This window comes from Pyrus communis, chromosome 15 (assembly GCF_041283825.1).
Source record: "Pyrus communis isolate YQ-2024b chromosome 15, ASM4128382v1, whole genome shotgun sequence".
Lineage (NCBI taxonomy): Eukaryota > Viridiplantae > Streptophyta > Magnoliopsida > Rosales > Rosaceae > Pyrus > Pyrus communis.
In genome coordinates this window covers 38,481,400-38,487,500 of record NC_142579.1, presented here as the reverse complement: position 1 = coordinate 38,487,500, position 6,101 = coordinate 38,481,400, and the positions used below count along the sequence as shown (strand labels likewise).

General features: G+C 33.7%; 1 non-coding gene across 1 annotated transcript; it reads right to left on the bottom strand.

Moving 5' to 3' along the window:
- Window positions 1–1,096: 1,096 nt before the first annotated feature.
- On the bottom strand, window positions 1,097–1,308 carry LOC137720476 (small nucleolar RNA U3). Its single transcript, XR_011066525.1, has one exon. It is a non-coding gene; the product is annotated as a small nucleolar RNA U3 (small nucleolar RNA).
- Between the last annotated feature and the right edge of the window lie 4,793 nt (window positions 1,309–6,101).

Here is a 6,101-nt window from a genome sequence, read left to right as displayed (position 1 = left end):
ATGTTTTTTCCTTTGGAGATTTAATTGATTATTGAAGATATTCGTCACTTGGCCGGTTTCTTTAACTCAACTTTAGAGATATTTGTTCATGAAGCAGATGAACTGTTATTAGACGTTCAGTCAACGGAACTTACTTTTGGAATCACATTATTCCTATTGTTGTGCTCGACAAGTTTTTATTTTTAATTTCACAGGTGTGGTTATGATCATTATTATAGTTTGTAAATGTGTATGTATATATATATATATATATATATATATATATATATTTTTTCCTTTTTGTAGAAAAGAAAAATAATTTATGAATGCTCCCATTTTATTTTTTTTTAATTTTGCGTAGTACCTAGAAGTGTCACAATGTAATGTGACCATTGGAAGAAGGTATAGCTTGAGATAGATTGCATGAAAGTCATTGTAATAAGTGGCCACTAAGGAATCCTATTATATAAAAGTAAGGAATGGATTTTATTTTGTGATGATAAGTGAAAGACTGACTGCAAGGAGCAGAGAGGGGTAGGGATCGTAGGGACACAATCAGGCCTTCCAGGTGCAAAGTGAAAACAATAGGAAAATGATGGCTAATTATTTCACAGAGATACTCAACTGATTATTTTGATCATGCCTATGATTCTCATTATTTGGAAAACAAAGTTAAACTCATCAAACCGTCCCAGTTCAGTTCCCCACTTATAATTTCTCACTTTTAAAGTTTTTCGGCGCTTTCCTCATTTGAAATTCACACAACAAAAGATTATTAGAAAACTCCTCGTGAGTGAGAATAATATTTAGACATATAAAACGCATTACATTGCAAACACTCTAGAATAAAGTCCGACTGTACATTGTATTTTCTTACATTTATCAAAGAGTATGTCCGCAACATTGCGAGCTACAGACATGTATAATTAAGATTACTCTATGTATCAATATTTAAAACGAAGAAAATTTTATGTTCAAAAGACCAATTTACAAATTTATAACCTACAGTGTTTATGTTTTAAAATGTACTTTTTTTTTTCTTTTTTCTTATCAGATGTCCCTGAAGGGACAAAAGAGGTGGAGGGATGCAACACAAGGACTTTCCAGGAAGAAAGGGTGTCTGTCAAACAACCATGTGACCAACCCAGTTGGTTGTTGGCTGAGAACGATCATCTACTGCTCGAATGATCCAAGGATCACAGGGCTGTTAATCATGCTTTGATTACACGATGATGGTTCATCCACCAAACTAGGGTTTTGTCTACTTAGAAATCAAGGATACAGAGTTACAACCTATATATAGAACAGATCTTGTTCAAGCAAGGTCGTATTTTAAAAATGTACCTGAAGCAAGGGAAATCATACATGCTACTCTCTCTCTCTCTCTCTCTCTCTCTCTCTCTCTCTCTCTCTCTCTCTCTCTCTCTCTCTCTCTCTCTCTCTCTCTCTCTCTCTCTCTCTTTATGGTTATGTGGTAATCTCTCTTTTTTGCAAGAATGGCAAATACCCATTAGAATTGAAAAAATACAAAGAACTTTCATTTTATTAACTAAAATTTCAAATATCAAACATGAAAATACAAGAACCGGCAAGTGCATGCCCAGCACCAGTAAACACACACACACACACAATATATATATATATATATATATATATGTATGTATGTATATACACATAATTATCGTAACTTATGAGAAGGAAAAATATCCTACATTGGTATGTATCAAGGTAAAAATTAATATTTGCATGTGGTGTACTGGCACACACTGTAGAAGTTAATTATATATAAGCTTTTTATTTTAAGAAAATAAAGAAAAAAATAAGGTAACTAATATTAGAAAATAAGATGAAACAGTGTCAGCTTCAAGTCCCGATATTCAATTAAAATGGGAAATGGGGTTTTTCTCTAGCATGAGATCAAAGAACTTCTAATACTCTCTTGGCCCTTCTCCCTCTCTCTCTCTCCTTCGTTTCTTAATTCCCAGGTCCTCAGCCCTCACACACATCTTAAACCTGCTGCACTCTTCTGTGCAGTTTCTGCAGCGTTTCAGCGGCTGACATGGAGACAGTAGTCCTTTTTATTTTGAAGCTTCTGTGTAGGTATCCCATTCTCGTGATTCTTGTTTTGTTTGTTTCCCTTGCGCATATATACATATATATATATATATATATATATTTATTTATTACCACCACCCTTTTCCCATGTTCATGTTACATACACATTTTTGGGAATATTACCCATGTACACATTACCCACACCTAGCTTATACCACCAACCCATCTAGGCATCTACATTTTATTGTTAATTAATTTTTACAAACTAAATTAACCCCATTACTCCATCTATACCTTTTTATACATTTCATGCAATTAAAACACATCAAAAGTTACATATTTCGTGCAATACATAACTAATTGTCTTTGAGATGTACATCTTAATCAGTTGGCACCCGAATAACAAGAAAGTCTTAGTGAAGTTTTTCTCAGCACTATGGTGGACCTATACTTAATCTAACCATGATTTGTTGATTGAGTTAAATTAACTCCATTAATCCATCTACCTTTCTACACATTTGTTAAGTTAAAACACATTATGTATGTATTTATTTATACAATACATAACAATGTGTGATTGAAACGTTACTCAGCTTAGCATGTAACATGGGAAATCCCTAATGAAGTGTTTCTCTCGACATTATGGAGGACCTGTACGAATCCTTATTAATCCAAGCATGATTTGTTGATTGAGTAATTAACTGAGCTAGCTAAATGTAAATTATGAAGCATTTTTTACCTTTGTTTGAATAATATAAGACATATGAAACAGGGGTTAGATGGGTCCACATAGTATGGAAATCTAGAAAAACGAAGCCTGATTTTTTTCACAAGTTGTCAGCAATTCAGACATGATCCTATACCGAGCCCACCACCACCATCACTACCAAAATCACACCCAACACGACACACATGCACTGCTGCTGCTGCTACTACTACCCATCTCTCCTCTCTCTCTCTCTCTCTCTCTCTCTCTCTAGCTATGTGCTGAAGAGCAAGAAGATTCTATTCTAATTTCTAAAACGCAGTGAAAGTGAAACCAAACCCCACCTCCTCTCACATGACCACCGCCGATACCATACAAAAAAAGGAACTATATTTATTCATTTGTACTTAAAAACAAGGATTTTTCTGCTTAATGAGCCTTATTATATTATCCGATACGAGAATTTCAAGGAGAGACAACTTAAAACACAGAGCGAATACGGATAAACCCTGCATATATTAAATGTGAATAGTACTTTAAATTTTATATTATCAGAGAAAGTGAGAAACTACTCTAACTCTTTCTCCTTCTTTCTAAACTGGAAAAAAGAATCAAAATCTGTATTCTACACGACAAAGCTAAAATTTTCTTTCTTCTGTCTCTTCTCTTCTCGCGCTCTCTTTTGTCGTTTTTACTGGCATCTTCCTCCTCTTACACAATAAAACCTTATTAAATATATAGCTAACTTTATTTTTATGAAAATTAGGGTGTTTTTTAAATATTAGGGTTTTCTTTTCTTTAATATAGGGTTCTTATGGTATGGATTGAGTTGGGTCAAAGTGCTATAGGTTTCGAATCCTGCAGGTGCTGGGGGGCTATATCATGTGTATATTTATCTAATAAAAGACAGAAACAAACATAAAGGTCACGAGGGGATAACAGATGCCACGAGCAAATGGGCATGCGTTTTTCGGATCATCAAAGATCCGACAAGATATACCAGTTTTTTGCTTCTTAGACCCGGACTTTTGTCCGGTGGTATGATATTGACTTTCTATCCTATCTTTGAATCTGGGCTTCCTGGGCTTCTTGTTCTGTATCGATCACATACTTTTATCTTCAGTCAACAGGAAGCAACCTGCTTCCATAAATGCATGCAGAAAATGTGAAAAGTCTCATCTAATTTGTGAATGATTATTGAACTTTGTAAGTATAATTAAATATATTGAAGAAATAATTTACTACTGAGATGTGAAATTCTCAAGTTGTGAAAAATTACTGCATGGTTTTTCCAATATGGTAAGATTTGTATTCTAAATTTTTCTTTAATATTGTTGCACTAAGTATGAAACCCTAGTGATAGAGCAATAATAATCGTTCTTATCCTTTTCTTTAAGGTATACCCTTTATAGTTTCCTAAAGCTTGTTGCCGCTTTAGGTGGTACTGACTTTATTTGGTAAAGGAATCTCATGATTTCATCGTCACATTAATTTGGTTTGATTTGAATACTGTATTCCTTGCCTCAATACGTACTTTTATCTTCAATTATATATGATATCTTTGATAAGCATGTCCTAATTAATCACGTAGAACTTGCTAATCAATACGTACTTTTATCCCTTTCTACCTGCTGCTTATTTTGAATGATATGAATCAAAGTAGAAGTAAGAGTTAATGTCTTCTCCATTCTTAACTTGTGCATGAGAAAGTCATATCAAAAGGATCCCAAATGAAATAACAAATTAAGGAATATTCTTCCTTATAGGGATATCATAATGTGAGACATGCAAAAATATCTTATAAAAATAATATGTAGAAGTTTTATGCGCAAAATGAAGAAAGCTTGTACGCACATGTTAGCTTGTGATTGTTTGCAAAGAGAAATGACTCATTACATATGAGAAGCTAAATATTTTTGTTAGATTTCATCTATCTAAATGGTTCTTAATTAATTATATGAAATAATTGGGTATACTAAGTATAAGAAATTCACACTTTTGAACAACAATGTAGATTTAGTCTCCATGCAAAAGTTTGAACGATTGTTCAAAAAAGATGTTAAAAGGAGTTTCTCTTAGACTAGGAGAAATCTATTTTCAAACCAAAAGGTCCAAAGGGATCCCAAATAATTTTAAAAAAAAACGTCGACTTGCATGGCCTTCATTTTCTTTTTCAACGAATAAAAAAGCCAATTTTAGCTCACTTTATAATTACATTAAAAGGAGAGAAACAAGAGTTGTCTTTCCTCCACTATCTTTCTCCCCTCCTTTCCTTTCTTCTTTTATTTCTTTTTCCTTTTCTCCCTTTCGTTCTTTCCTTTGTTAAAGACGTTCATTCATCTTCTACGTTAAAAATCGATCCTTCTGTAAACGTGTGAGAGGAACTTTATGAAATAGTCATAAACAAAAGAAAGAAGAGTACTTGAAAGTATATTCTACAACATATATGTATTAAAATTTGATTAATTAATTAAAAACTTGCTCACCAAGTTAATCACAATAATATTATTGATGATCACGATGGTCTACACGCATGATATGATATATATTGGGGCCAAAGATTCCACTAATACCATACTTTTTAATCGGTGCTATTTTGAAAACCATGGCCGACCATGGGACCTGGGATCCGAAATTAAATAAGTTATAGTACAATCTAAATCTATGCATGACCTAAACATGATTAATCAAAAAAGTTTGAGTCACCGAATGTCAAAAAAGAAAAGAAAAAAACAAGACATGCAAATAAGAAGGGGACTGGAATGGTGGTTTTGAAGAATTAGAAGAATTAAGGGGGAACATAGATGCTGTTGGATCACATGCACATCACATTCCTTTTTCTTCTTCTCTCTGTTCTCTTCTTTTTATACTATGGCTGATGAAACGTTCACAAAAGAAAAGGTTGTTTGAAAAATTAGGGTCCCAGCAGGACTCAAGGCTGCTGCTGCTGCAAACGAAAATTTTGCTAATACTATCAGCTACTTCTTCCTCAATCCAAGGGATTCCGTGAGATGATGATATTAAGCTGATATGGGACCCCCCATCATCCTCACCATCATTTCATGCATATACAGGGAAGACCCACCTCTCTCACAGTCTCACGTCCATTTTACTTACACAAAGCAAAGTGCTTAAAGTGGCATTTTTTTCTGATGCCAGCCAATAATGCATGATATAATTAAAAATGGCAAACCCTAACCCCCATCTCATCGAAATTCGGTGAATTATTTCCATATTATCCATATGATAATTCATGATCTTGTGTGGATTGCTCATCGATTGATTTATTAATTATTATGAACCATCACAAAATCATGATCGTTTGCATATTGCTAGGTTGATCCGGACTGCTTGCATTGCA